General features: G+C 50.7%; 38 non-coding genes and 2 pseudogenes across 38 annotated transcripts; all 40 read left to right on the top strand.

The window, feature by feature from the left end:
- The first annotated feature begins 645 nt into the window (after nt 1–645).
- Nucleotides 646–782, top strand: LOC139652918 (U1 spliceosomal RNA; annotated as a pseudogene).
- A 376-nt stretch (nt 783–1,158) lies between these two features.
- Nucleotides 1,159–1,322, top strand: LOC139652818 (U1 spliceosomal RNA). The gene has a single exon (XR_011695858.1). It is a non-coding gene; the product is annotated as a U1 spliceosomal RNA (small nuclear RNA).
- A 376-nt stretch (nt 1,323–1,698) lies between these two features.
- On the top strand, nt 1,699–1,862 carry LOC139652819 (U1 spliceosomal RNA). The gene has a single exon (XR_011695859.1). It is a non-coding gene; the product is annotated as a U1 spliceosomal RNA (small nuclear RNA).
- A 381-nt stretch (nt 1,863–2,243) lies between these two features.
- On the top strand, nt 2,244–2,407 carry LOC139652820 (U1 spliceosomal RNA). The gene has a single exon (XR_011695860.1). It is a non-coding gene; the product is annotated as a U1 spliceosomal RNA (small nuclear RNA).
- Nucleotides 2,408–2,788: 381 nt separating this feature from the next.
- Nucleotides 2,789–2,952, top strand: LOC139652821 (U1 spliceosomal RNA). Its single transcript, XR_011695861.1, has one exon. It is a non-coding gene; the product is annotated as a U1 spliceosomal RNA (small nuclear RNA).
- Nucleotides 2,953–3,333: 381 nt separating this feature from the next.
- On the top strand, nt 3,334–3,497 carry LOC139652914 (U1 spliceosomal RNA). Its single transcript, XR_011695949.1, has one exon. It is a non-coding gene; the product is annotated as a U1 spliceosomal RNA (small nuclear RNA).
- Nucleotides 3,498–3,878: 381 nt separating this feature from the next.
- Nucleotides 3,879–4,042, top strand: LOC139652822 (U1 spliceosomal RNA). Its single transcript, XR_011695862.1, has one exon. It is a non-coding gene; the product is annotated as a U1 spliceosomal RNA (small nuclear RNA).
- Nucleotides 4,043–4,418: 376 nt separating this feature from the next.
- Nucleotides 4,419–4,582, top strand: LOC139652824 (U1 spliceosomal RNA). Its single transcript, XR_011695864.1, has one exon. It is a non-coding gene; the product is annotated as a U1 spliceosomal RNA (small nuclear RNA).
- A 381-nt stretch (nt 4,583–4,963) lies between these two features.
- LOC139652912 (U1 spliceosomal RNA) lies at nt 4,964–5,127 on the top strand. Its single transcript, XR_011695947.1, has one exon. It is a non-coding gene; the product is annotated as a U1 spliceosomal RNA (small nuclear RNA).
- Nucleotides 5,128–5,508: 381 nt separating this feature from the next.
- LOC139652825 (U1 spliceosomal RNA) lies at nt 5,509–5,672 on the top strand. The gene has a single exon (XR_011695865.1). It is a non-coding gene; the product is annotated as a U1 spliceosomal RNA (small nuclear RNA).
- Nucleotides 5,673–6,057: 385 nt separating this feature from the next.
- On the top strand, nt 6,058–6,221 carry LOC139652826 (U1 spliceosomal RNA). The gene has a single exon (XR_011695866.1). It is a non-coding gene; the product is annotated as a U1 spliceosomal RNA (small nuclear RNA).
- A 381-nt stretch (nt 6,222–6,602) lies between these two features.
- LOC139652827 (U1 spliceosomal RNA) lies at nt 6,603–6,766 on the top strand. Its single transcript, XR_011695867.1, has one exon. It is a non-coding gene; the product is annotated as a U1 spliceosomal RNA (small nuclear RNA).
- A 381-nt stretch (nt 6,767–7,147) lies between these two features.
- Nucleotides 7,148–7,311, top strand: LOC139652828 (U1 spliceosomal RNA). The gene has a single exon (XR_011695868.1). It is a non-coding gene; the product is annotated as a U1 spliceosomal RNA (small nuclear RNA).
- Nucleotides 7,312–7,691: 380 nt separating this feature from the next.
- Nucleotides 7,692–7,855, top strand: LOC139652830 (U1 spliceosomal RNA). The gene has a single exon (XR_011695870.1). It is a non-coding gene; the product is annotated as a U1 spliceosomal RNA (small nuclear RNA).
- A 380-nt stretch (nt 7,856–8,235) lies between these two features.
- LOC139652831 (U1 spliceosomal RNA) lies at nt 8,236–8,399 on the top strand. Its single transcript, XR_011695871.1, has one exon. It is a non-coding gene; the product is annotated as a U1 spliceosomal RNA (small nuclear RNA).
- A 380-nt stretch (nt 8,400–8,779) lies between these two features.
- LOC139652832 (U1 spliceosomal RNA) lies at nt 8,780–8,943 on the top strand. Its single transcript, XR_011695872.1, has one exon. It is a non-coding gene; the product is annotated as a U1 spliceosomal RNA (small nuclear RNA).
- Nucleotides 8,944–9,324: 381 nt separating this feature from the next.
- On the top strand, nt 9,325–9,488 carry LOC139652833 (U1 spliceosomal RNA). The gene has a single exon (XR_011695873.1). It is a non-coding gene; the product is annotated as a U1 spliceosomal RNA (small nuclear RNA).
- A 381-nt stretch (nt 9,489–9,869) lies between these two features.
- Nucleotides 9,870–10,015, top strand: LOC139652915 (U1 spliceosomal RNA; annotated as a pseudogene).
- A 381-nt stretch (nt 10,016–10,396) lies between these two features.
- Nucleotides 10,397–10,560, top strand: LOC139652834 (U1 spliceosomal RNA). The gene has a single exon (XR_011695874.1). It is a non-coding gene; the product is annotated as a U1 spliceosomal RNA (small nuclear RNA).
- A 381-nt stretch (nt 10,561–10,941) lies between these two features.
- On the top strand, nt 10,942–11,105 carry LOC139652835 (U1 spliceosomal RNA). The gene has a single exon (XR_011695875.1). It is a non-coding gene; the product is annotated as a U1 spliceosomal RNA (small nuclear RNA).
- Nucleotides 11,106–11,485: 380 nt separating this feature from the next.
- Nucleotides 11,486–11,649, top strand: LOC139652836 (U1 spliceosomal RNA). Its single transcript, XR_011695876.1, has one exon. It is a non-coding gene; the product is annotated as a U1 spliceosomal RNA (small nuclear RNA).
- Nucleotides 11,650–12,030: 381 nt separating this feature from the next.
- Nucleotides 12,031–12,194, top strand: LOC139652837 (U1 spliceosomal RNA). The gene has a single exon (XR_011695877.1). It is a non-coding gene; the product is annotated as a U1 spliceosomal RNA (small nuclear RNA).
- A 380-nt stretch (nt 12,195–12,574) lies between these two features.
- LOC139652838 (U1 spliceosomal RNA) lies at nt 12,575–12,738 on the top strand. Its single transcript, XR_011695878.1, has one exon. It is a non-coding gene; the product is annotated as a U1 spliceosomal RNA (small nuclear RNA).
- Nucleotides 12,739–13,119: 381 nt separating this feature from the next.
- On the top strand, nt 13,120–13,283 carry LOC139652839 (U1 spliceosomal RNA). The gene has a single exon (XR_011695879.1). It is a non-coding gene; the product is annotated as a U1 spliceosomal RNA (small nuclear RNA).
- Nucleotides 13,284–13,664: 381 nt separating this feature from the next.
- Nucleotides 13,665–13,828, top strand: LOC139652841 (U1 spliceosomal RNA). The gene has a single exon (XR_011695881.1). It is a non-coding gene; the product is annotated as a U1 spliceosomal RNA (small nuclear RNA).
- Nucleotides 13,829–14,209: 381 nt separating this feature from the next.
- On the top strand, nt 14,210–14,372 carry LOC139652910 (U1 spliceosomal RNA). Its single transcript, XR_011695945.1, has one exon. It is a non-coding gene; the product is annotated as a U1 spliceosomal RNA (small nuclear RNA).
- A 380-nt stretch (nt 14,373–14,752) lies between these two features.
- LOC139652842 (U1 spliceosomal RNA) lies at nt 14,753–14,916 on the top strand. Its single transcript, XR_011695882.1, has one exon. It is a non-coding gene; the product is annotated as a U1 spliceosomal RNA (small nuclear RNA).
- A 381-nt stretch (nt 14,917–15,297) lies between these two features.
- On the top strand, nt 15,298–15,461 carry LOC139652843 (U1 spliceosomal RNA). The gene has a single exon (XR_011695883.1). It is a non-coding gene; the product is annotated as a U1 spliceosomal RNA (small nuclear RNA).
- A 380-nt stretch (nt 15,462–15,841) lies between these two features.
- Nucleotides 15,842–16,005, top strand: LOC139652844 (U1 spliceosomal RNA). Its single transcript, XR_011695884.1, has one exon. It is a non-coding gene; the product is annotated as a U1 spliceosomal RNA (small nuclear RNA).
- A 381-nt stretch (nt 16,006–16,386) lies between these two features.
- LOC139652846 (U1 spliceosomal RNA) lies at nt 16,387–16,550 on the top strand. Its single transcript, XR_011695885.1, has one exon. It is a non-coding gene; the product is annotated as a U1 spliceosomal RNA (small nuclear RNA).
- Nucleotides 16,551–16,935: 385 nt separating this feature from the next.
- LOC139652847 (U1 spliceosomal RNA) lies at nt 16,936–17,099 on the top strand. The gene has a single exon (XR_011695886.1). It is a non-coding gene; the product is annotated as a U1 spliceosomal RNA (small nuclear RNA).
- A 385-nt stretch (nt 17,100–17,484) lies between these two features.
- On the top strand, nt 17,485–17,648 carry LOC139652913 (U1 spliceosomal RNA). The gene has a single exon (XR_011695948.1). It is a non-coding gene; the product is annotated as a U1 spliceosomal RNA (small nuclear RNA).
- A 376-nt stretch (nt 17,649–18,024) lies between these two features.
- On the top strand, nt 18,025–18,188 carry LOC139652848 (U1 spliceosomal RNA). The gene has a single exon (XR_011695887.1). It is a non-coding gene; the product is annotated as a U1 spliceosomal RNA (small nuclear RNA).
- Nucleotides 18,189–18,564: 376 nt separating this feature from the next.
- On the top strand, nt 18,565–18,728 carry LOC139652849 (U1 spliceosomal RNA). Its single transcript, XR_011695888.1, has one exon. It is a non-coding gene; the product is annotated as a U1 spliceosomal RNA (small nuclear RNA).
- Nucleotides 18,729–19,104: 376 nt separating this feature from the next.
- On the top strand, nt 19,105–19,268 carry LOC139652902 (U1 spliceosomal RNA). Its single transcript, XR_011695938.1, has one exon. It is a non-coding gene; the product is annotated as a U1 spliceosomal RNA (small nuclear RNA).
- A 380-nt stretch (nt 19,269–19,648) lies between these two features.
- On the top strand, nt 19,649–19,812 carry LOC139652850 (U1 spliceosomal RNA). The gene has a single exon (XR_011695889.1). It is a non-coding gene; the product is annotated as a U1 spliceosomal RNA (small nuclear RNA).
- A 386-nt stretch (nt 19,813–20,198) lies between these two features.
- LOC139652851 (U1 spliceosomal RNA) lies at nt 20,199–20,362 on the top strand. Its single transcript, XR_011695890.1, has one exon. It is a non-coding gene; the product is annotated as a U1 spliceosomal RNA (small nuclear RNA).
- Nucleotides 20,363–20,743: 381 nt separating this feature from the next.
- Nucleotides 20,744–20,907, top strand: LOC139652853 (U1 spliceosomal RNA). Its single transcript, XR_011695892.1, has one exon. It is a non-coding gene; the product is annotated as a U1 spliceosomal RNA (small nuclear RNA).
- Nucleotides 20,908–21,288: 381 nt separating this feature from the next.
- LOC139652854 (U1 spliceosomal RNA) lies at nt 21,289–21,452 on the top strand. Its single transcript, XR_011695893.1, has one exon. It is a non-coding gene; the product is annotated as a U1 spliceosomal RNA (small nuclear RNA).
- A 381-nt stretch (nt 21,453–21,833) lies between these two features.
- Nucleotides 21,834–21,997, top strand: LOC139652855 (U1 spliceosomal RNA). Its single transcript, XR_011695894.1, has one exon. It is a non-coding gene; the product is annotated as a U1 spliceosomal RNA (small nuclear RNA).
- Nucleotides 21,998–22,313: the final 316 nt, after the last annotated feature.

Raw genomic sequence — 22,313 nt, forward strand, 5'->3', positions numbered from 1 at the left:
TGTTTTGGTCTTGCCCTTTTGCCAAAGGAGTTTGGTCGCTAGTATTTCCCTGGCTGCAGGACCTGTACAGGGCCCCGTTAAGCTATGATGACATAGCATATGGGTTTGTACAAGGCACACCCCCAGCAAACGTGAACAAATGGTGGGTAGTTATAAATTGTGTAAAAGAAAGCTTGCGGAAAGCCAGAAATGTATGGGCATTTAAAAAGTACTGTGTCCCAAAAGAAGTTGTCATAAAAAGCATGTTGAACATTTTCAGAGACTACATCCTGAAGGAAAAATCATGCAAAGACAACAAAGAAAAAGTGCAAACGTGGAAAGTTCCTAGTAATTATTTTTTAGATTTATAATGAGTATATGTAAACAATTATATACTGTAAGATTGTCTGAACGGTATTGCATTGCTCATTATTATACATTTTGGTTTAGTTTTTGGAAGGCATAACCAATATAGATTTTGAATGGAATCTTTGTATGAATGTTTATGTAATCAGTAATTACAGTGTATGTTGTTTTTTAGTGCATGGCATTTTATTGTCCTGTATTGCATTTGGAATTGTAATATAATGTACATTGTCAGGGACAGATGTTGATATCTGCTATGTTGTATCTTTGAAATGGACCTAATAAACTTTTAAAAATTGAAAAATTGAAATTGGTTCACCCAGGGCGAGGCGCAGCCATTGCACTCCGGTTGTGCTGACCCCTGCGAATTCCCCAAATGTGGGAATCTCGACTGCATAATTTCTGGTAGTGGGGGACTGCGTTCGCGCTCTCCCCTGATGTTTTGTTGAAGTGAAGTGAAGTGACGTTCCTTGCGGGCGTTCCTTTTTGGCTTTGTTGCAATTGCTGCTGGGCTGCCGTTGCTTCTTCCGACTTAGAAACGTCGCCAAGTGGTTTTGGATCCAGTTTCGTGTCGTTTGGTAGAGCAATGCATGATGGGAAAAAGAGAAAAACCTAAACAGAAGTAGCGTGCGTACCATGTATCCTAGTCAAATTGCAGCTCTGTTTTCAACTTGTCAGCGGCTGTGGTACAAAATGAGGATGAGCTGCTGCTGTTAAAGGCTCCGCGTGGACTCTGTGACGATTCATTGTACGCACCCTGAGCCAGAGTGGTATGTCTGCGGATGCCTCCCCCATCCCTGACATGCGCAATTCATACTTACCTGGCAGGGGAGATACCATGATCAAGAAGGTGGTTCACCCAGGGCGAGGCTCAGCCATTGCACTCCGGTTGTGCTGACCCCTGCGAATTCCCCAAATGTGGGAATCTCGACTGCATAATTTCTGGTAGTGGGGGACTGCGTTCGCGCTCTCCCCTGATGTTTTGTTGAAGTGAAGTGAAGTGACGTTCCTTGCGGGCGTTCCTTTTTGGCTTTGTTGCAATTGCTGCTGGGCTGCCGTTGCTTCTTCCGACTTAGAAACGTCGCCAAGTGGTTTTGGATCCAGTTTCGTGTCGTTTGGTAGAGCAATGCATGATGGGAAAAAGAGAAAAACCTAAACAGAAGTAGCGTGCGTACCATGTATCCTAGTCAAATTGCAGCTCTGTTTTCAACTTGTCAGCGGCTGTGGTACAAAATGAGGATGAGCTGCTGCTGTTAAAGGCTCCGCGTGGACTCTGTGACGATTCATTGTACGCACCCTGAGCCAGAGTGGTATGTCTGCGGATGCCTCCCCCATCCCTGACATGCGCAACTCATACTTACCTGGCAGGGGAGATACCATGATCAAGAAGGTGGTTCACCCAGGGCGAGGCTCAGCCATTGCACTCCGGTTGTGCTGACCCCTGCGAATTCCCCAAATGTGGGAATCTCGACTGCATAATTTCTGGTAGTGGGGGACTGCGTTCGCGCTCTCCCCTGATGTTTTGTTGAAGTGAAGTGAAGTGAAGTGACGTTCCTTGCGGGCGTTCCTTTTTGCCGTTGTTGCAATTGCTGCTGGGCTGCCGTTGCTTCTTCCGACTTAGAAACGTCGCCAAGTGGTTTTGGATCCAGTTTCGTGTCGTTTGGTAGAGCAATGCATGATGGGAAAAAGAGAAAAACCTAAACAGAAGTAGCGTGCGTACCATGTATCCTAGTCAAATTGCAGCTCTGTTTTCAACTTGTCAGCGGCTGTGGTACAAAATGAGGATGAGCTGCTGCTGTTAAAGGCTCCGCGTGGACTCTGTGACGATTCATTGTACGCACCCTGAGCCAGAGTGGTATGTCTGCGGATGCCTCCCCCATCCCTGACATGCGCAACTCATACTTACCTGGCAGGGGAGATACCATGATCAAGAAGGTGGTTCACCCAGGGCGAGGCTCAGCCATTGCACTCCGGTTGTGCTGACCCCTGCGAATTCCCCAAATGTGGGAATCTCGACTGCATAATTTCTGGTAGTGGGGGACTGCGTTCGCGCTCTCCCCTGATGTTTTGTTGAAGTGAAGTGAAGTGAAGTGACGTTCCTTGCGGGCGTTCCTTTTTGGCTTTGTTGCAATTGCTGCTGGGCTGCCGTTGCTTCTTCCGACTTAGAAACGTCGCCAAGTGGTTTTGGATCCAGTTTCGTGTCGTTTGGTAGAGCAATGCATGATGGGAAAAAGAGAAAAACCTAAACAGAAGTAGCGTGCGTACCATGTATCCTAGTCAAATTGCAGCTCTGTTTTCAACTTGTCAGCGGCTGTGGTACAAAATGAGGATGAGCTGCTGCTGTTAAAGGCTCCGCGTGGACTCTGTGACGATTCATTGTACGCACCCTGAGCCAGAGTGGTATGTCTGCGGATGCCTCCCCCATCCCTGACATGCGCAACTCATACTTACCTGGCAGGGGAGATACCATGATCAAGAAGGTGGTTCACCCAGGGCGAGGCTCAGCCATTGCACTCCGGTTGTGCTGACCCCTGCGAATTCCCCAAATGTGGGAATCTCGACTGCATAATTTCTGGTAGTGGGGGACTGCGTTCGCGCTCTCCCCTGATGTTTTGTTGAAGTGAAGTGAAGTGAAGTGACGTTCCTTGCGGGCGTTCCTTTTTGCCGTTGTTGCAATTGCTGCTGGGCTGCCGTTGCTTCTTCCGACTTAGAAACGTCGCCAAGTGGTTTTGGATCCAGTTTCGTGTCGTTTGGTAGAGCAATGCATGATGGGAAAAAGAGAAAAACCTAAACAGAAGTAGCGTGCGTACCATGTATCCTAGTCAAATTGCAGCTCTGTTTTCAACTTGTCAGCGGCTGTGGTACAAAATGAGGATGAGCTGCTGCTGTTAAAGGCTCCGCGTGGACTCTGTGACGATTCATTGTACGCACCCTGAGCCAGAGTGGTATGTCTGCGGATGCCTCCCCCATCCCTGACATGCGCAACTCATACTTACCTGGCAGGGGAGATACCATGATCAAGAAGGTGGTTCACCCAGGGCGAGGCTCAGCCATTGCACTCCGGTTGTGCTGACCCCTGCGAATTCCCCAAATGTGGGAATCTCGACTGCATAATTTCTGGTAGTGGGGGACTGCGTTCGCACTCTCCCCTGATGTTTTGTTGAAGTGAAGTGAAGTGAAGTGACGTTCCTTGCGGGCGTTCCTTTTTGGCTTTGTTGCAATTGCTGCTGGGCTGCCGTTGCTTCTTCCGACTTAGAAACGTCGCCAAGTGGTTTTGGATCCAGTTTCGTGTCGTTTGGTAGAGCAATGCATGATGGGAAAAAGAGAAAAACCTAAACAGAAGTAGCGTGCGTACCATGTATCCTAGTCAAATTGCAGCTCTGTTTTCAACTTGTCAGCGGCTGTGGTACAAAATGAGGATGAGCTGCTGCTGTTAAAGGCTCCGCGTGGACTCTGTGACGATTCATTGTACGCACCCTGAGCCAGAGTGGTATGTCTGCGGATGCCTCCCCCATCCCTGACATGCGCAACTCATACTTACCTGGCAGGGGAGATACCATGATCAAGAAGGTGGTTCACCCAGGGCGAGGCTCAGCCATTGCACTCCGGTTGTGCTGACCCCTGCGAATTCCCCAAATGTGGGAATCTCGACTGCATAATTTCTGGTAGTGGGGGACTGCGTTCGCGCTCTCCCCTGATGTTTTGTTGAAGTGAAGTGAAGTGACGTTCCTTGCGGGCGTTCCTTTTTGGCTTTGTTGCAATTGCTGCTGGGCTGCCGTTGCTTCTTCCGACTTAGAAACGTCGCCAAGTGGTTCTGGATCCAGTTTCGTGTCGTTTGGTAGAGCAATGCATGATGGGAAAAAGAGAAAAACCTAAACAGAAGTAGCGTGCGTACCATGTATCCTAGTCAAATTGCAGCTCTGTTTTCAACTTGTCAGCGGCTGTGGTACAAAATGAGGATGAGCTGCTGCTGTTAAAGGCTCCGCGTGGACTCTGTGACGATTCATTGTACGCACCCTGAGCCAGAGTGGTATGTCTGCGGATGCCTCCCCCATCCCTGACATGCGCAACTCATACTTACCTGGCAGGGGAGATACCATGATCAAGAAGGTGGTTCACCCAGGGCGAGGCTCAGCCATTGCACTCCGGTTGTGCTGACCCCTGCGAATTCCCCAAATGTGGGAATCTCGACTGCATAATTTCTGGTAGTGGGGGACTGCGTTCGCGCTCTCCCCTGATGTTTTGTTGAAGTGAAGTGAAGTGAAGTGACGTTCCTTGCGGGCGTTCCTTTTTGGCTTTGTTGCAATTGCTGCTGGGCTGCCGTTGCTTCTTCCGACTTAGAAACGTCGCCAAGTGGTTTTGGATCCAGTTTCGTGTCGTTTGGTAGAGCAATGCATGATGGGAAAAAGAGAAAAACCTAAACAGAAGTAGCGTGCGTACCATGTATCCTAGTCAAATTGCAGCTCTGTTTTCAACTTGTCAGCGGCTGTGGTACAAAATGAGGATGAGCTGCTGCTGTTAAAGGCTCCGCGTGGACTCTGTGACGATTCATTGTACGCACCCTGAGCCAGAGTGGTATGTCTGCGGATGCCTCCCCCATCCCTGACATGCGCAACTCATACTTACCTGGCAGGGGAGATACCATGATCAAGAAGGTGGTTCACCCAGGGCGAGGCTCAGCCATTGCACTCCGGTTGTGCTGACCCCTGCGAATTCCCCAAATGTGGGAATCTCAACTGCATAATTTCTGGTAGTGGGGGACTGCGTTCGCGCTCTCCCCTGATGTTTTGTTGAAGTGAAGTGAAGTGAAGTGACGTTCCTTGCGGGCGTTCCTTTTTGCCGTTGTTGCAATTGCTGCTGGGCTGCCGTTGCTTCTTCCGACTTAGAAACGTCGCCAAGTGGTTTTGGATCCAGTTTCGTGTCGTTTGGTAGAGCAATGCATGATGGGAAAAAGAGAAAAACCTAAACAGAAGTAGCGTGCGTACCATGTATCCTAGTCAAATTGCAGCTCTGTTTTCAACTTGTCAGCGGCTGTGGTACAAAATGAGGATGAGCTGCTGCTGTTAAAGGCTCCGCGTGGACTCTGTGACGATTCATTGTACGCACCCTGAGCCAGAGTGGTATGTCTGCGGATGCCTCCCCCATCCCTGACATGCGCAACTCATACTTACCTGGCAGGGGAGATACCATGATCAAGAAGGTGGTTCACCCAGGGCGAGGCTCAGCCATTGCACTCCGGTTGTGCTGACCCCTGCGAATTCCCCAAATGTGGGAATCTCGACTGCATAATTTCTGGTAGTGGGGGACTGCGTTCGCGCTCTCCCCTGATGTTTTGTTGAAGTGAAGTGAAGTGAAGTGACGTTCCTTGCGGGCACGCTGTGCTTTTTGGCTTTGTTGCAATTGCTGCTGGGCTGCCGTTGCTTCTTCCGACTTAGAAACGTCGCCAAGTGGTTTTGGATCCAGTTTCGTGTCGTTTGGTAGAGCAATGCATGATGGGAAAAAGAGAAAAACCTAAACAGAAGTAGCGTGCGTACCATGTATCCTAGTCAAATTGCAGCTCTGTTTTCAACTTGTCAGCGGCTGTGGTACAAAATGAGGATGAGCTGCTGCTGTTAAAGGCTCCGCGTGGACTCTGTGACGATTCATTGTACGCACCCTGAGCCAGAGTGGTATGTCTGCGGATGCCTCCCCCATCCCTGACATGCGCAACTCATACTTACCTGGCAGGGGAGATACCATGATCAAGAAGGTGGTTCACCCAGGGCGAGGCTCAGCCATTGCACTCCGGTTGTGCTGACCCCTGCGAATTCCCCAAATGTGGGAATCTCGACTGCATAATTTCTGGTAGTGGGGGACTGCGTTCGCGCTCTCCCCTGATGTTTTGTTGAAGTGAAGTGAAGTGAAGTGACGTTCCTTGCGGGCGTTCCTTTTTGCCGTTGTTGCAATTGCTGCTGGGCTGCCGTTGCTTCTTCCGACTTAGAAACGTCGCCAAGTGGTTTTGGATCCAGTTTCGTGTCGTTTGGTAGAGCAATGCATGATGGGAAAAAGAGAAAAACCTAAACAGAAGTAGCGTGCGTACCATGTATCCTAGTCAAATTGCAGCTCTGTTTTCAACTTGTCAGCGGCTGTGGTACAAAATGAGGATGAGCTGCTGCTGTTAAAGGCTCCGCGTGGACTCTGTGACGATTCATTGTACGCACCCTGAGCCAGAGTGGTATGTCTGCGGATGCCTCCCCCATCCCTGACATGCGCAACTCATACTTACCTGGCAGGGGAGATACCATGATCAAGAAGGTGGTTCACCCAGGGCGAGGCTCAGCCATTGCACTCCGGTTGTGCTGACCCCTGCGAATTCCCCAAATGTGGGAATCTCGACTGCATAATTTCTGGTAGTGGGGGACTGCGTTCGCGCTCTCCCCTGATGTTTTGTTGAAGTGAAGTGAAGTGAAGTGACGTTCCTTGCGGGCGTTCCTTTTTGGCTTTGTTGCAATTGCTGCTGGGCTGCCGTTGCTTCTTCCGACTTAGAAACGTCGCCAAGTGGTTTTGGATCCAGTTTCGTGTCGTTTGGTAGAGCAATGCATGATGGGAAAAAGAGAAAAACCTAAACAGAAGTAGCGTGCGTACCATGTATCCTAGTCAAATTGCAGCTCTGTTTTCAACTTGTCAGCGGCTGTGGTACAAAATGAGGATGAGCTGCTGCTGTTAAAGGCTCCGCGTGGACTCTGTGACGATTCATTGTACGCACCCTGAGCCAGAGTGGTATGTCTGCGGATGCCTCCCCCATCCCTGACATGCGCAACTCATACTTACCTGGCAGGGGAGATACCATGATCAAGAAGGTGGTTCACCCAGGGCGAGGCTCAGCCATTGCACTCCGGTTGTGCTGACCCCTGCGAATTCCCCAAATGTGGGAATCTCGACTGCATAATTTCTGGTAGTGGGGGACTGCGTTCGCGCTCTCCCCTGATGTTTTGTTGAAGTGAAGTGAAGTGACGTTCCTTGCGGGCACGCTGTGCTTTTTGGCTTTGTTGCAATTGCTGCTGGGCTGCCGTTGCTTCTTCCGACTTAGAAACGTCGCCAAGTGGTTTTGGATCCAGTTTCGTGTCATTTGGTAGAGCAATGCATGATGGGAAAAAGAGAAAAACCTAAACAGAAGTAGCGTGCGTACCATGTATCCTAGTCAAATTGCAGCTCTGTTTTCAACTTGTCAGCGGCTGTGGTACAAAATGAGGATGAGCTGCTGCTGTTAAAGGCTCCGCGTGGACTCTGTGACGATTCATTGTACGCACCCTGAGCCAGAGTGGTATGTCTGCGGATGCCTCCCCCATCCCTGACATGCGCAACTCATACTTACCTGGCAGGGGAGATACCATGATCAAGAAGGTGGTTCACCCAGGGCGAGGCTCAGCCATTGCACTCCGGTTGTGCTGACCCCTGCGAATTCCCCAAATGTGGGAATCTCGACTGCATAATTTCTGGTAGTGGGGGACTGCGTTCGCGCTCTCCCCTGATGTTTTGTTGAAGTGAAGTGAAGTGACGTTCCTTGCGGGCACGCTGTGCTTTTTGGCTTTGTTGCAATTGCTGCTGGGCTGCCGTTGCTTCTTCCGACTTAGAAACGTCGCCAAGTGGTTTTGGATCCAGTTTCGTGTCGTTTGGTAGAGCAATGCATGATGGGAAAAAGAGAAAAACCTAAACAGAAGTAGCGTGCGTACCATGTATCCTAGTCAAATTGCAGCTCTGTTTTCAACTTGTCAGCGGCTGTGGTACAAAATGAGGATGAGCTGCTGCTGTTAAAGGCTCCGCGTGGACTCTGTGACGATTCATTGTACGCACCCTGAGCCAGAGTGGTATGTCTGCGGATGCCTCCCCCATCCCTGACATGCGCAACTCATACTTACCTGGCAGGGGAGATACCATGATCAAGAAGGTGGTTCACCCAGGGCGAGGCTCAGCCATTGCACTCCGGTTGTGCTGACCCCTGCGAATTCCCCAAATGTGGGAATCTCGACTGCATAATTTCTGGTAGTGGGGGACTGCGTTCGCGCTCTCCCCTGATGTTTTGTTGAAGTGAAGTGAAGTGACGTTCCTTGCGGGCACGCTGTGCTTTTTGGCTTTGTTGCAATTGCTGCTGGGCTGCCGTTGCTTCTTCCGACTTAGAAACGTCGCCAAGTGGTTTTGGATCCAGTTTCGTGTCGTTTGGTAGAGCAATGCATGATGGGAAAAAGAGAAAAACCTAAACAGAAGTAGCGTGCGTACCATGTATCCTAGTCAAATTGCAGCTCTGTTTTCAACTTGTCAGCGGCTGTGGTACAAAATGAGGATGAGCTGCTGCTGTTAAAGGCTCCGCGTGGACTCTGTGACGATTCATTGTACGCACCCTGAGCCAGAGTGGTATGTCTGCGGATGCCTCCCCCATCCCTGACATGCGCAACTCATACTTACCTGGCAGGGGAGATACCATGATCAAGAAGGTGGTTCACCCAGGGCGAGGCTCAGCCATTGCACTCCGGTTGTGCTGACCCCTGCGAATTCCCCAAATGTGGGAATCTCGACTGCATAATTTCTGGTAGTGGGGGACTGCGTTCGCGCTCTCCCCTGATGTTTTGTTGAAGTGAAGTGAAGTGAAGTGACGTTCCTTGCGGGCGTTCCTTTTTGGCTTTGTTGCAATTGCTGCTGGGCTGCCGTTGCTTCTTCCGACTTAGAAACGTCGCCAAGTGGTTTTGGATCCAGTTTCGTGTCGTTTGGTAGAGCAATGCATGATGGGAAAAAGAGAAAAACCTAAACAGAAGTAGCGTGCGTACCATGTATCCTAGTCAAATTGCAGCTCTGTTTTCAACTTGTCAGCGGCTGTGGTACAAAATGAGGATGAGCTGCTGCTGTTAAAGGCTCCGCGTGGACTCTGTGACGATTCATTGTACGCACCCTGAGCCAGAGTGGTATGTCTGCGGATGCCTCCCCCATCCCTGACATGCGCAACTCATACTTACCTGGCAGGGGAGATACCATGATCAAGAAGGTGGTTCACCCAGGGCGAGGCTCAGCCATTGCACTCCGGTTGTGCTGACCCCTGCGAATTCCCCAAATGTGGGAATCTCGACTGCATAATTTCTGGTAGTGGGGGACTGCGTTCGCGCTCTCCCCTGATGTTTTGTTGAAGTGAAGTGAAGTGAAGTGACGTTCCTTGCGGGCGTTCCTTTTTGGCTTTGTTGCAATTGCTGCTGGGCTGCCGTTGCTTCTTCCGACTTAGAAACGTCGCCAAGTGGTTTTGGATCCAGTTTCGTGTCGTTTGGTAGAGCAATGCATGATGGGAAAAAGAGAAAAACCTAAACAGAAGTAGCGTGCGTACCATGTATCCTAGTCAAATTGCAGCTCTGTTTTCAACTTGTCAGCGGCTGTGGTACAAAATGAGGATGAGCTGCTGCTGTTAAAGGCTCCGCGTGGACTCTGTGACGATTCATTGTACGCACCCTGAGCCAGAGTGGTATGTCTGCGGATGCCTCCCCCATCCCTGACATGCGCAACTCATACTTACCTGGCAGGGGAGATACCATGATCAAGAAGGTGGTTCACCCAGGGCGAGGCTCAGCCATTGCACTCCGGTTGTGCTGACCCCTGCATCCTCGACTGCATAATTTCTGGTAGTGGGGGACTGCGTTCGCGCTCTCCCCTGATGTTTTGTTGAAGTGAAGTGAAGTGAAGTGACGTTCCTTGCGGGCGTTCCTTTTTGGCTTTGTTGCAATTGCTGCTGGGCTGCCGTTGCTTCTTCCGACTTAGAAACGTCGCCAAGTGGTTTTGGATCCAGTTTCGTGTCGTTTGGTAGAGCAATGCATGATGGGAAAAAGAGAAAAACCTAAACAGAAGTAGCGTGCGTACCATGTATCCTAGTCAAATTGCAGCTCTGTTTTCAACTTGTCAGCGGCTGTGGTACAAAATGAGGATGAGCTGCTGCTGTTAAAGGCTCCGCGTGGACTCTGTGACGATTCATTGTACGCACCCTGAGCCAGAGTGGTATGTCTGCGGATGCCTCCCCCATCCCTGACATGCGCAACTCATACTTACCTGGCAGGGGAGATACCATGATCAAGAAGGTGGTTCACCCAGGGCGAGGCTCAGCCATTGCACTCCGGTTGTGCTGACCCCTGCGAATTCCCCAAATGTGGGAATCTCGACTGCATAATTTCTGGTAGTGGGGGACTGCGTTCGCGCTCTCCCCTGATGTTTTGTTGAAGTGAAGTGAAGTGAAGTGACGTTCCTTGCGGGCGTTCCTTTTTGGCTTTGTTGCAATTGCTGCTGGGCTGCCGTTGCTTCTTCCGACTTAGAAACGTCGCCAAGTGGTTTTGGATCCAGTTTCGTGTCGTTTGGTAGAGCAATGCATGATGGGAAAAAGAGAAAAACCTAAACAGAAGTAGCGTGCGTACCATGTATCCTAGTCAAATTGCAGCTCTGTTTTCAACTTGTCAGCGGCTGTGGTACAAAATGAGGATGAGCTGCTGCTGTTAAAGGCTCCGCGTGGACTCTGTGACGATTCATTGTACGCACCCTGAGCCAGAGTGGTATGTCTGCGGATGCCTCCCCCATCCCTGACATGCGCAACTCATACTTACCTGGCAGGGGAGATACCATGATCAAGAAGGTGGTTCACCCAGGGCGAGGCTCAGCCATTGCACTCCGGTTGTGCTGACCCCTGCGAATTCCCCAAATGTGGGAATCTCGACTGCATAATTTCTGGTAGTGGGGGACTGCGTTCGCGCTCTCCCCTGATGTTTTGTTGAAGTGAAGTGAAGTGACGTTCCTTGCGGGCACGCTGTGCTTTTTGGCTTTGTTGCAATTGCTGCTGGGCTGCCGTTGCTTCTTCCGACTTAGAAACGTCGCCAAGTGGTTTTGGATCCAGTTTCGTGTCATTTGGTAGAGCAATGCATGATGGGAAAAAGAGAAAAACCTAAACAGAAGTAGCGTGCGTACCATGTATCCTAGTCAAATTGCAGCTCTGTTTTCAACTTGTCAGCGGCTGTGGTACAAAATGAGGATGAGCTGCTGCTGTTAAAGGCTCCGCGTGGACTCTGTGACGATTCATTGTACGCACCCTGAGCCAGAGTGGTATGTCTGCGGATGCCTCCCCCATCCCTGACATGCGCAACTCATACTTACCTGGCAGGGGAGATACCATGATCAAGAAGGTGGTTCACCCAGGGCGAGGCTCAGCCATTGCACTCCGGTTGTGCTGACCCCTGCGAATTCCCCAAATGTGGGAATCTCGACTGCATAATTTCTGGTAGTGGGGGACTGCGTTCGCGCTCTCCCCTGATGTTTTGTTGAAGTGAAGTGAAGTGAAGTGACGTTCCTTGCGGGCGTTCCTTTTTGGCTTTGTTGCAATTGCTGCTGGGCTGCCGTTGCTTCTTCCGACTTAGAAACGTCGCCAAGTGGTTTTGGATCCAGTTTCGTGTCGTTTGGTAGAGCAATGCATGATGGGAAAAAGAGAAAAACCTAAACAGAAGTAGCGTGCGTACCATGTATCCTAGTCAAATTGCAGCTCTGTTTTCAACTTGTCAGCGGCTGTGGTACAAAATGAGGATGAGCTGCTGCTGTTAAAGGCTCCGCGTGGACTCTGTGACGATTCATTGTACGCACCCTGAGCCAGAGTGGTATGTCTGCGGATGCCTCCCCCATCCCTGACATGCGCAACTCATACTTACCTGGCAGGGGAGATACCATGATCAAGAAGGTGGTTCACCCAGGGCGAGGCTCAGCCATTGCACTCCGGTTGTGCTGACCCCTGCGAATTCCCCAAATGTGGGAATCTCGACTGCATAATTTCTGGTAGTGGGGGACTGCGTTCGCGCTCTCCCCTGATGTTTTGTTGAAGTGAAGTGAAGTGACGTTCCTTGCGGGCACGCTGTGCTTTTTGGCTTTGTTGCAATTGCTGCTGGGCTGCCGTTGCTTCTTCCGACTTAGAAACGTCGCCAAGTGGTTTTGGATCCAGTTTCGTGTCGTTTGGTAGAGCAATGCATGATGGGAAAAAGAGAAAAACCTAAACAGAAGTAGCGTGCGTACCATGTATCCTAGTCAAATTGCAGCTCTGTTTTCAACTTGTCAGCGGCTGTGGTACAAAATGAGGATGAGCTGCTGCTGTTAAAGGCTCCGCGTGGACTCTGTGACGATTCATTGTACGCACCCTGAGCCAGAGTGGTATGTCTGCGGATGCCTCCCCCATCCCTGACATGCGCAACTCATACTTACCTGGCAGGGGAGATACCATGATCAAGAAGGTGGTTCACCCAGGGCGAGGCTCAGCCATTGCACTCCGGTTGTGCTGACCCCTGCGAATTCCCCAAATGTGGGAATCTCGACTGCATAATTTCTGGTAGTGGGGGACTGCGTTCGCGCTCTCCCCTGATGTTTTGTTGAAGTGAAGTGAAGTGAAGTGACGTTCCTTGCGGGCGTTCCTTTTTGGCTTTGTTGCAATTGCTGCTGGGCTGCCGTTGCTTCTTCCGACTTAGAAACGTCGCCAAGTGGTTTTGGATCCAGTTTCGTGTCGTTTGGTAGAGCAATGCATGATGGGAAAAAGAGAAAAACCTAAACAGAAGTAGCGTGCGTACCATGTATCCTAGTCAAATTGCAGCTCTGTTTTCAACTTGTCAGCGGCTGTGGTACAAAATGAGGATGAGCTGCTGCTGTTAAAGGCTCCGCGTGGACTCTGTGACGATTCATTGTACGCACCCTGAGCCAGAGTGGTATGTCTGCGGATGCCTCCCCCATCCCTGACATGCGCAACTCATACTTACCTGGCAGGGGAGATACCATGATCAAGAAGGTGGTTCACCCAGGGCGAGGCTCAGCCATTGCACTCCGGTTGTGCTGACCCCTGCGAATTCCCCAAATGTGGGAATCTCGACTGCATAATTTCTGGTAGTGGGGGACTGCGTTCGCGCTCTCCCCTGATGTTTTGTTGAAGTGAAGTGAAGTGAAGTGACGTTCCTTGCGGGCGTTCCTTTTTGGCTTTGTTGCAATTGCTGCTGGGCTGCCGTTGCTTCTTCCGACTTAGAAACGTCGCCAAGTGGTTTTGGATCCAGTTTCGTGTCGTTTGGTAGAGCAATGCATGATGGGAAAAAGAGAAAAACCTAAACAGAAGTAGCGTGCGTACCATGTATCCTAGTCAAATTGCAGCTCTGTTTTCAACTTGTCAGCGGCTGTGGTACAAAATGAGGATGAGCTGCTGCTGTTAAAGGCTCCGCGTGGACTCTGTGACGATTCATTGTACGCACCCTGAGCCAGAGTGGTATGTCTGCGGATGCCTCCCCCATCCCTGACATGCGCAACTCATACTTACCTGGCAGGGGAGATACCATGATCAAGAAGGTGGTTCACCCAGGGCGAGGCTCAGCCATTGCACTCCGGTTGTGCTGACCCCTGCGAATTCCCCAAATGTGGGAATCTCGACTGCATAATTTCTGGTAGTGGGGGACTGCGTTCGCGCTCTCCCCTGATGTTTTGTTGAAGTGAAGTGAAGTGAAGTGACGTTCCTTGCGGGCGTTCCTTTTTGGCTTTGTTGCAATTGCTGCTGGGCTGCCGTTGCTTCTTCCGACTTAGAAACGTCGCCAAGTGGTTTTGGATCCAGTTTCGTGTCGTTTGGTAGAGCAATGCATGATGGGAAAAAGAGAAAAACCTAAACAGAAGTAGCGTGCGTACCATGTATCCTAGTCAAATTGCAGCTCTGTTTTCAACTTGTCAGCGGCTGTGGTACAAAATGAGGATGAGCTGCTGCTGTTAAAGGCTCCGCGTGGACTCTGTGACGATTCATTGTACGCACCCTGAGCCAGAGTGGTATGTCTGCGGATGCCTCCCCCATCCCTGACATGCGCAACTCATACTTACCTGGCAGGGGAGATACCATGATCAAGAAGGTGGTTCACCCAGGGCGAGGCTCAGCCATTGCACTCCGGTTGTGCTGACCCCTGCGAATTCCCCAAATGTGGGAATCTCGACTGCATAATTTCTGGTAGTGGGGACTGCGTTCGCGCTCTCCCCTGATGTTTTGTTGAAGTGAAGTGAAGTGACGTTCCTTGCGGGCACGCTGTGCTTTTTGGCTTTGTTGCAATTGCTGCTGGGCTGCCGTTGCTTCTTCCGACTTAGAAACGTCGCCAAGTGGTTTTGGATCCAGTTTCGTGTCATTTGGTAGAGCAATGCATGATGGGAAAAAGAGAAAAACCTAAACAGAAGTAGCGTGCGTACCATGTATCCTAGTCAAATTGCAGCTCTGTTTTCAACTTGTCAGCGGCTGTGGTACAAAATGAGGATGAGCTGCTGCTGTTAAAGGCTCCGCGTGGACTCTGTGACGATTCATTGTACGCACCCTGAGCCAGAGTGGTATGTCTGCGGATGCCTCCCCCATCCCTGACATGCGCAACTCATACTTACCTGGCAGGGGAGATACCATGATCAAGAAGGTGGTTCACCCAGGGCGAGGCTCAGCCATTGCACTCCGGTTGTGCTGACCCCTGCGAATTCCCCAAATGTGGGAATCTCGACTGCATAATTTCTGGTAGTGGGGGACTGCGTTCGCGCTCTCCCCTGATGTTTTGTTGAAGTGAAGTGAAGTGAAGTGACGTTCCTTGCGGGCGTTCCTTTTTGGCTTTGTTGCAATTGCTGCTGGGCTGCCGTTGCTTCTTCCGACTTAGAAACGTCGCCAAGTGGTTTTGGATCCAGTTTCGTGTCGTTTGGTAGAGCAATGCATGATGGGAAAAAGAGAAAAACCTAAACAGAAGTAGCGTGCGTACCATGTATCCTAGTCAAATTGCAGCTCTGTTTTCAACTTGTCAGCGGCTGTGGTACAAAATGAGGATGAGCTGCTGCTGTTAAAGGCTCCGCGTGGACTCTGTGACGATTCATTGTACGCACCCTGAGCCAGAGTGGTATGTCTGCGGATGCCTCCCCCATCCCTGACATGCGCAACTCATACTTACCTGGCAGGGGAGATACCATGATCAAGAAGGTGGTTCACCCAGGGCGAGGCTCAGCCATTGCACTCCGGTTGTGCTGACCCCTGCGAATTCCCCAAATGTGGGAATCTCGACTGCATAATTTCTGGTAGTGGGGGACTGCGTTCGCGCTCTCCCCTGATGTTTTGTTGAAGTGAAGTGAAGTGACGTTCCTTGCGGGCACGCTGTGCTTTTTGGCTTTGTTGCAATTGCTGCTGGGCTGCCGTTGCTTCTTCCGACTTAGAAACGTCGCCAAGTGGTTTTGGATCCAGTTTCGTGTCGTTTGGTAGAGCAATGCATGATGGGAAAAAGAGAAAAACCTAAACAGAAGTAGCGTGCGTACCATGTATCCTAGTCAAATTGCAGCTCTGTTTTCAACTTGTCAGCGGCTGTGGTACAAAATGAGGATGAGCTGCTGCTGTTAAAGGCTCCGCGTGGACTCTGTGACGATTCATTGTACGCACCCTGAGCCAGAGTGGTATGTCTGCGGATGCCTCCCCCATCCCTGACATGCGCAACTCATACTTACCTGGCAGGGGAGATACCATGATCAAGAAGGTGGTTCACCCAGGGCGAGGCTCAGCCATTGCACTCCGGTTGTGCTGACCCCTGCGAATTCCCCAAATGTGGGAATCTCGACTGCATAATTTCTGGTAGTGGGGGACTGCGTTCGCGCTCTCCCCTGATGTTTTGTTGAAGTGAAGTGAAGTGAAGTGACGTTCCTTGCGGGCGTTCCTTTTTGGCTTTGTTGCAATTGCTGCTGGGCTGCCGTTGCTTCTTCCGACTTAGAAACGTCGCCAAGTGGTTTTGGATCCAGTTTCGTGTCGTTTGGTAGAGCAATGCATGATGGGAAAAAGAGAAAAACCTAAACAGAAGTAGCGTGCGTACCATGTATCCTAGTCAAATTGCAGCTCTGTTTTCAACTTGTCAGCGGCTGTGGTACAAAATGAGGATGAGCTGCTGCTGTTAAAGGCTCCGCGTGGACTCTGTGACGATTCATTGTACGCACCCTGAGCCAGAGTGGTATGTCTGCGGATGCCTCCCCCATCCCTGACATGCGCAACTCATACTTACCTGGCAGGGGAGATACCATGATCAAGAAGGTGGTTCACCCAGGGCGAGGCTCAGCCATTGCACTCCGGTTGTGCTGACCCCTGCGAATTCCCCAAATGTGGGAATCTCGACTGCATAATTTCTGGTAGTGGGGGACTGCGTTCGCGCTCTCCCCTGATGTTTTGTTGAAGTGAAGTGAAGTGAAGTGACGTTCCTTGCGGGCACGCTGTGCTTTTTGGCTTTGTTGCAATTGCTGCTGGGCTGCCGTTGCTTCTTCCGACTTAGAAACGTCGCCAAGTGGTTTTGGATCCAGTTTCGTGTCGTTTGGTAGAGCAATGCATGATGGGAAAAAGAGAAAAACCTAAACAGAAGTAGCGTGCGTACCATGTATCCTAGTCAAATTGCAGCTCTGTTTTCAACTTGTCAGCGGCTGTGGTACAAAATGAGGATGAGCTGCTGCTGTTAAAGGCTCCGCGTGGACTCTGTGACGATTCATTGTACGCACCCTGAGCCAGAGTGGTATGTCTGCGGATGCCTCCCCCATCCCTGACATGCGCAACTCATACTTACCTGGCAGGGGAGATACCATGATCAAGAAGGTGGTTCACCCAGGGCGAGGCTCAGCCATTGCACTCCGGTTGTGCTGACCCCTGCGAATTCCCCAAATGTGGGAATCTCGACTGCATAATTTCTGGTAGTGGGGGACTGCGTTCGCGCTCTCCCCTGATGTTTTGTTGAAGTGAAGTGAAGTGAAGTGACGTTCCTTGCGGGCACGCTGTGCTTTTTGGCTTTGTTGCAATTGCTGCTGGGCTGCCGTTGCTTCTTCCGACTTAGAAACGTCGCCAAGTGGTTTTGGATCCAGTTTCGTGTCATTTGGTAGAGCAATGCATGATGGGAAAAAGAGAAAAACCTAAACAGAAGTAGCGTGCGTACCATGTATCCTAGTCAAATTGCAGCTCTGTTTTCAACTTGTCAGCGGCTGTGGTACAAAATGAGGATGAGCTGCTGCTGTTAAAGGCTCCGCGTGGACTCTGTGACGATTCATTGTACGCACCCTGAGCCAGAGTGGTATGTCTGCGGATGCCTCCCCCATCCCTGACATGCGCAACTCATACTTACCTGGCAGGGGAGATACCATGATCAAGAAGGTGGTTCACCCAGGGCGAGGCTCAGCCATTGCACTCCGGTTGTGCTGACCCCTGCAAATTCCCCAAATGTGGGAATCTCGACTGCATAATTTCTGGTAGTGGGGGACTGCGTTCGCGCTCTCCCCTGATGTTTTGTTGAAGTGAAGTGAAGTGACGTTCCTTGCGGGCGTTCCTTTTTGGCTTTGTTGCAATTGCTGCTGGGCTGCCGTTGCTTCTTCCGACTTAGAAACGTCGCCAAGTGGTTTTGGATCCAGTTTCGTGTCGTTTGGTAGAGCAATGCATGATGGGAAAAAGAGAAAAACCTAAACAGAAGTAGCGTGCGTACCATGTATCCTAGTCAAATTGCAGCTCTGTTTTCAACTTGTCAGCGGCTGTGGTACAAAATGAGGATGAGCTGCTGCTGTTAAAGGCTCCGCGTGGACTCTGTGACGATTCATTGTACGCACCCTGAGCCAGAGTGGTATGTCTGCGGATGCCTCCCCCATCCCTGACATGCGCAACTCATACTTACCTGGCAGGGGAGATACCATGATCAAGAAGGTGGTTCACCCAGGGCGAGGCTCAGCCATTGCACTCCGGTTGTGCTGACCCCTGCGAATTCCCCAAATGTGGGAATCTCGACTGCATAATTTCTGGTAGTGGGGGACTGCGTTCGCGCTCTCCCCTGATGTTTTGTTGAAGTGAAGTGAAGTGACGTTCCTTGCGGGCGTTCCTTTTTGGCTTTGTTGCAATTGCTGCTGGGCTGCCGTTGCTTCTTCCGACTTAGAAACGTCGCCAAGTGGTTTTGGATCCAGTTTCGTGTCGTTTGGTAGAGCAATGCATGATGGGAAAAAGAGAAAAACCTAAACAGAAGTAGCGTGCGTACCATGTATCCTAGTCAAATTGCAGCTCTGTTTTCAACTTGTCAGCGGCTGTGGTACAAAATGAGGATGAGCTGCTGCTGTTAAAGGCTCCGCGTGGACTCTGTGACGATTCATTGTACGCACCCTGAGCCAGAGTGGTATGTCTGCGGATGCCTCCCCCATCCCTGACATGCGCAACTCATACTTACCTGGCAGGGGAGATACCATGATCAAGAAGGTGGTTCACCCAGGGCGAGGCTCAGCCATTGCACTCCGGTTGTGCTGACCCCTGCGAATTCCCCAAATGTGGGAATCTCGACTGCATAATTTCTGGTAGTGGGGGACTGCGTTCGCGCTCTCCCCTGATGTTTTGTTGAAGTGAAGTGAAGTGACGTTCCTTGCGGGCGTTCCTTTTTGGCTTTGTTGCAATTGCTGCTGGGCTGCCGTTGCTTCTTCCGACTTAGAAACGTCGCCAAGTGGTTTTGGATCCAGTTTCGTGTCGTTTGGTAGAGCAATGCATGATGGGAAAAAGAGAAAAACCTAAACAGAAGTAGCGTGCGTACCATGTATCCTAGTCAAATTGCAGCTCTGTTTTCAACTTGTCAGCGGCTGTGGTACAAAATGAGGATGAGCTGCTGCTGTTAAAGGCTCCGCGTGGACTCTGTGACGATTCATTGTACGCACCCTGAGCCAGAGTGGTATGTCTGCGGATGCCTCCCCCATCCCTGACATGCGCAACTCATACTTACCTGGCAGGGGAGATACCATGATCAAGAAGGTGGTTCACCCAGGGCGAGGCTCAGCCATTGCACTCCGGTTGTGCTGACCCCTGCGAATTCCCCAAATGTGGGAATCTCGACTGCATAATTTCTGGTAGTGGGGTACTGCGTTCGCGCTCTCCCCTGATGTTTTGTTGAAGTGAAGTGAAGTGACGTTCCTTGCGGGCACGCTGTGCTTTTTGGCTTTGTTGCAATTGCTGCTGGGCTGCCGTTGCTTCTTCCGACTTAGAAACGTCGCCAAGTGGTTTTGGATCCAGTTTCGTGTCATTTGGTAGAGCAATGCATGATGGGAAAAAGAGAAAAACCTAAACAGAAGTAGCGTGCGTACCATGTATCCTAGTCAAATTGCAGCTCTGTTTTCAACTTGTCAGCGGCTGTGGTACAAAATGAGGATGAGCTGCTGCTGTTAAAGGCTCCGCGTGGACTCTGTGACGATTCATTGTACGCACCCTGAGCCAGAGTGGTATGTCTGCGGATGCCTCCCCCATCCCTGACATGCGCAACTCATACTTACCTGGCAGGGGAGATACCATGATCAAGAAGGTGGTTCACCCAGGGCGAGGCTCAGCCATTGCACTCCGGTTGTGCTGACCCCTGCGAATTCCCCAAATGTGGGAATCTCGACTGCATAATTTCTGGTAGTGGGGGACTGCGTTCGCGCTCTCCCCTGATGTTTTGTTGAAGTGAAGTGAAGTGAAGTGAAGTGACGTTCCTTGCGGGCGTTCCTTTTTGGCTTTGTTGCAATTGCTGCTGGGCTGCCGTTGCTTCTTCCGACTTAGAAACGTCGCCAAGTGGTTTTGGATCCAGTTTCGTGTCGTTTGGTAGAGCAATGCATGATGGGAAAAAGAGAAAAACCTAAACAGAAGTAGCGTGCGTACCATGTATCCTAGTCAAATTGCAGCTCTGTTTTCAACTTGTCAGCGGCTGTGGTACAAAATGAGGATGAGCTGCTGCTGTTAAAGGCTCCGCGTGGACTCTGTGACGATTCATTGTACGCACCCTGAGCCAGAGTGGTATGTCTGCGGATGCCTCCCCCATCCCTGACATGCGCAACTCATACTTACCTGGCAGGGGAGATACCATGATCAAGAAGGTGGTTCACCCAGGGCGAGGCTCAGCCATTGCACTCCGGTTGTGCTGACCCCTGCGAATTCCCCAAATGTGGGAATCTCGACTGCATAATTTCTGGTAGTGGGGGACTGCGTTCGCGCTCTCCCCTGATGTTTTGTTGAAGTGAAGTGAAGTGAAGTGACGTTCCTTGCGGGCGTTCCTTTTTGGCTTTGTTGCAATTGCTGCTGGGCTGCCGTTGCTTCTTCCGACTTAGAAACGTCGCCAAGTGGTTTTGGATCCAGTTTCGTGTCGTTTGGTAGAGCAATGCATGATGGGAAAAAGAGAAAAACCTAAACAGAAGTAGCGTGCGTACCATGTATCCTAGTCAAATTGCAGCTCTGTTTTCAACTTGTCAGCGGCTGTGGTACAAAATGAGGATGAGCTGCTGCTGTTAAAGGCTCCGCGTGGACTCTGTGACGATTCATTGTACGCACCCTGAGCCAGAGTGGTATGTCTGCGGATGCCTCCCCCATCCCTGACATGCGCAACTCATACTTACCTGGCAGGGGAGATACCATGATCAAGAAGGTGGTTCACCCAGGGCGAGGCTCAGCCATTGCACTCCGGTTGTGCTGACCCCTGCGAATTCCCCAAATGTGGGAATCTCGACTGCATAATTTCTGGTAGTGGGGGACTGCGTTCGCGCTCTCCCCTGATGTTTTGTTGAAGTGAAGTGAAGTGAAGTGACGTTCCTTGCGGGCGTTCCTTTTTGGCTTTGTTGCAATTGCTGCTGGGCTGCCGTTGCTTCTTCCGACTTAGAAACGTCGCCAAGTGGTTTTGGATCCAGTTTCGTGTCGTTTGGTAGAGCAATGCATGATGGGAAAAAGAGAAAAACCTAAACAGAAGTAGCGTGCGTACCATGTATCCTAGTCAAATTGCAGCTCTGTTTTCAACTTGTCAGCGGCTGTGGTACAAAATGAGGATGAGCTGCTGCTGTTAAAGGCTCCGCGTGGACTCTGTGACGATTCATTGTACGCACCCTGAGCCAGAGTGGTATGTCTGCGGATGCCTCCCCCATCCCTGACATGCGCAACTCATACTTACCTGGCAGGGGAGATACCATGATCAAGAAGGTGGTTCACCCAGGGCGAGGCTCAGCCATTGCACTCCGGTTGTGCTGACCCCTGCGAATTCCCCAAATGTGGGAATCTCGACTGCATAATTTCTGGTAGTGGGGGACTGCGTTCGCGCTCTCCCCTGATGTTTTGTTGAAGTGAAGTGAAGTGAAGTGACGTTCCTTGCGGGCGTTCCTTTTTGGCTTTGTTGCAATTGCTGCTGGGCTGCCGTTGCTTCTTCCGACTTAGAAACGTCGCCAAGTGGTTTTGGATCCAGTTTCGTGTCGTTTGGTAGAGCAATGCATGATGGGAAAAAGAGAAAAACCTAAACAGAAGTAGCGTGCGTACCATGTATCCTAGTCAAATTGCAGCTCTGTTTTCAACTTGTCAGCGGCTGTGGTACAAAATGAGGATGAGCTGCTGCTGTTAAAGGCTCCGCGTGGACTCTGTGACGATTCATTGTACGCACCCTGAGCCAGAGTGGTATGTCTGCGGATGCCTCCCCCATCCCTGACATGCGCAACTCATACTTACCTGGCAGGGGAGATACCATGATCAAGAAGGTGGTTCACCCAGGGCGAGGCTCAGCCATTGCACTCCGGTTGTGCTGACCCCTGCGAATTCCCCAAATGTGGGAATCTCGACTGCATAATTTCTGGTAGTGGGGGACTGCGTTCGCGCTCTCCCCTGATGTTTTGTTGAAGTGAAGTGAAGTGAAGTGACGTTCCTTGCGGGCGTTCCTTTTTGGCTTTGTTGCAATTGCTGCTGGGCTGCCGTTGCTTCTTCCGACTTAGAAACGTCGCCAAGTGGTTTTGGATCCAGTTTCGTGTCGTTTGGTAGAGCAATGCATGATGGGAAAAAGAGAAAAACCTAAACAGAAGTAGCGTGCGTACCATGTATCCTAGTCAAATTGCAGCTCTGTTTTCAACTTGTCAGCGGCTGTGGTACAAAATGAGGATGAGCTGCTGCTGTTAAAGGCTCCGCGTGGACTCTGTGACGATTCATT

This window comes from Centroberyx affinis, unplaced genomic scaffold (assembly GCF_046629955.1).
Source record: "Centroberyx affinis isolate AG114_WGS23_722 - 3 ecotype Tasmania unplaced genomic scaffold, CSIRO-AGI_Caff_v1 ptg001845l_1, whole genome shotgun sequence".
NCBI lineage: Eukaryota > Metazoa > Chordata > Actinopteri > Beryciformes > Berycidae > Centroberyx > Centroberyx affinis.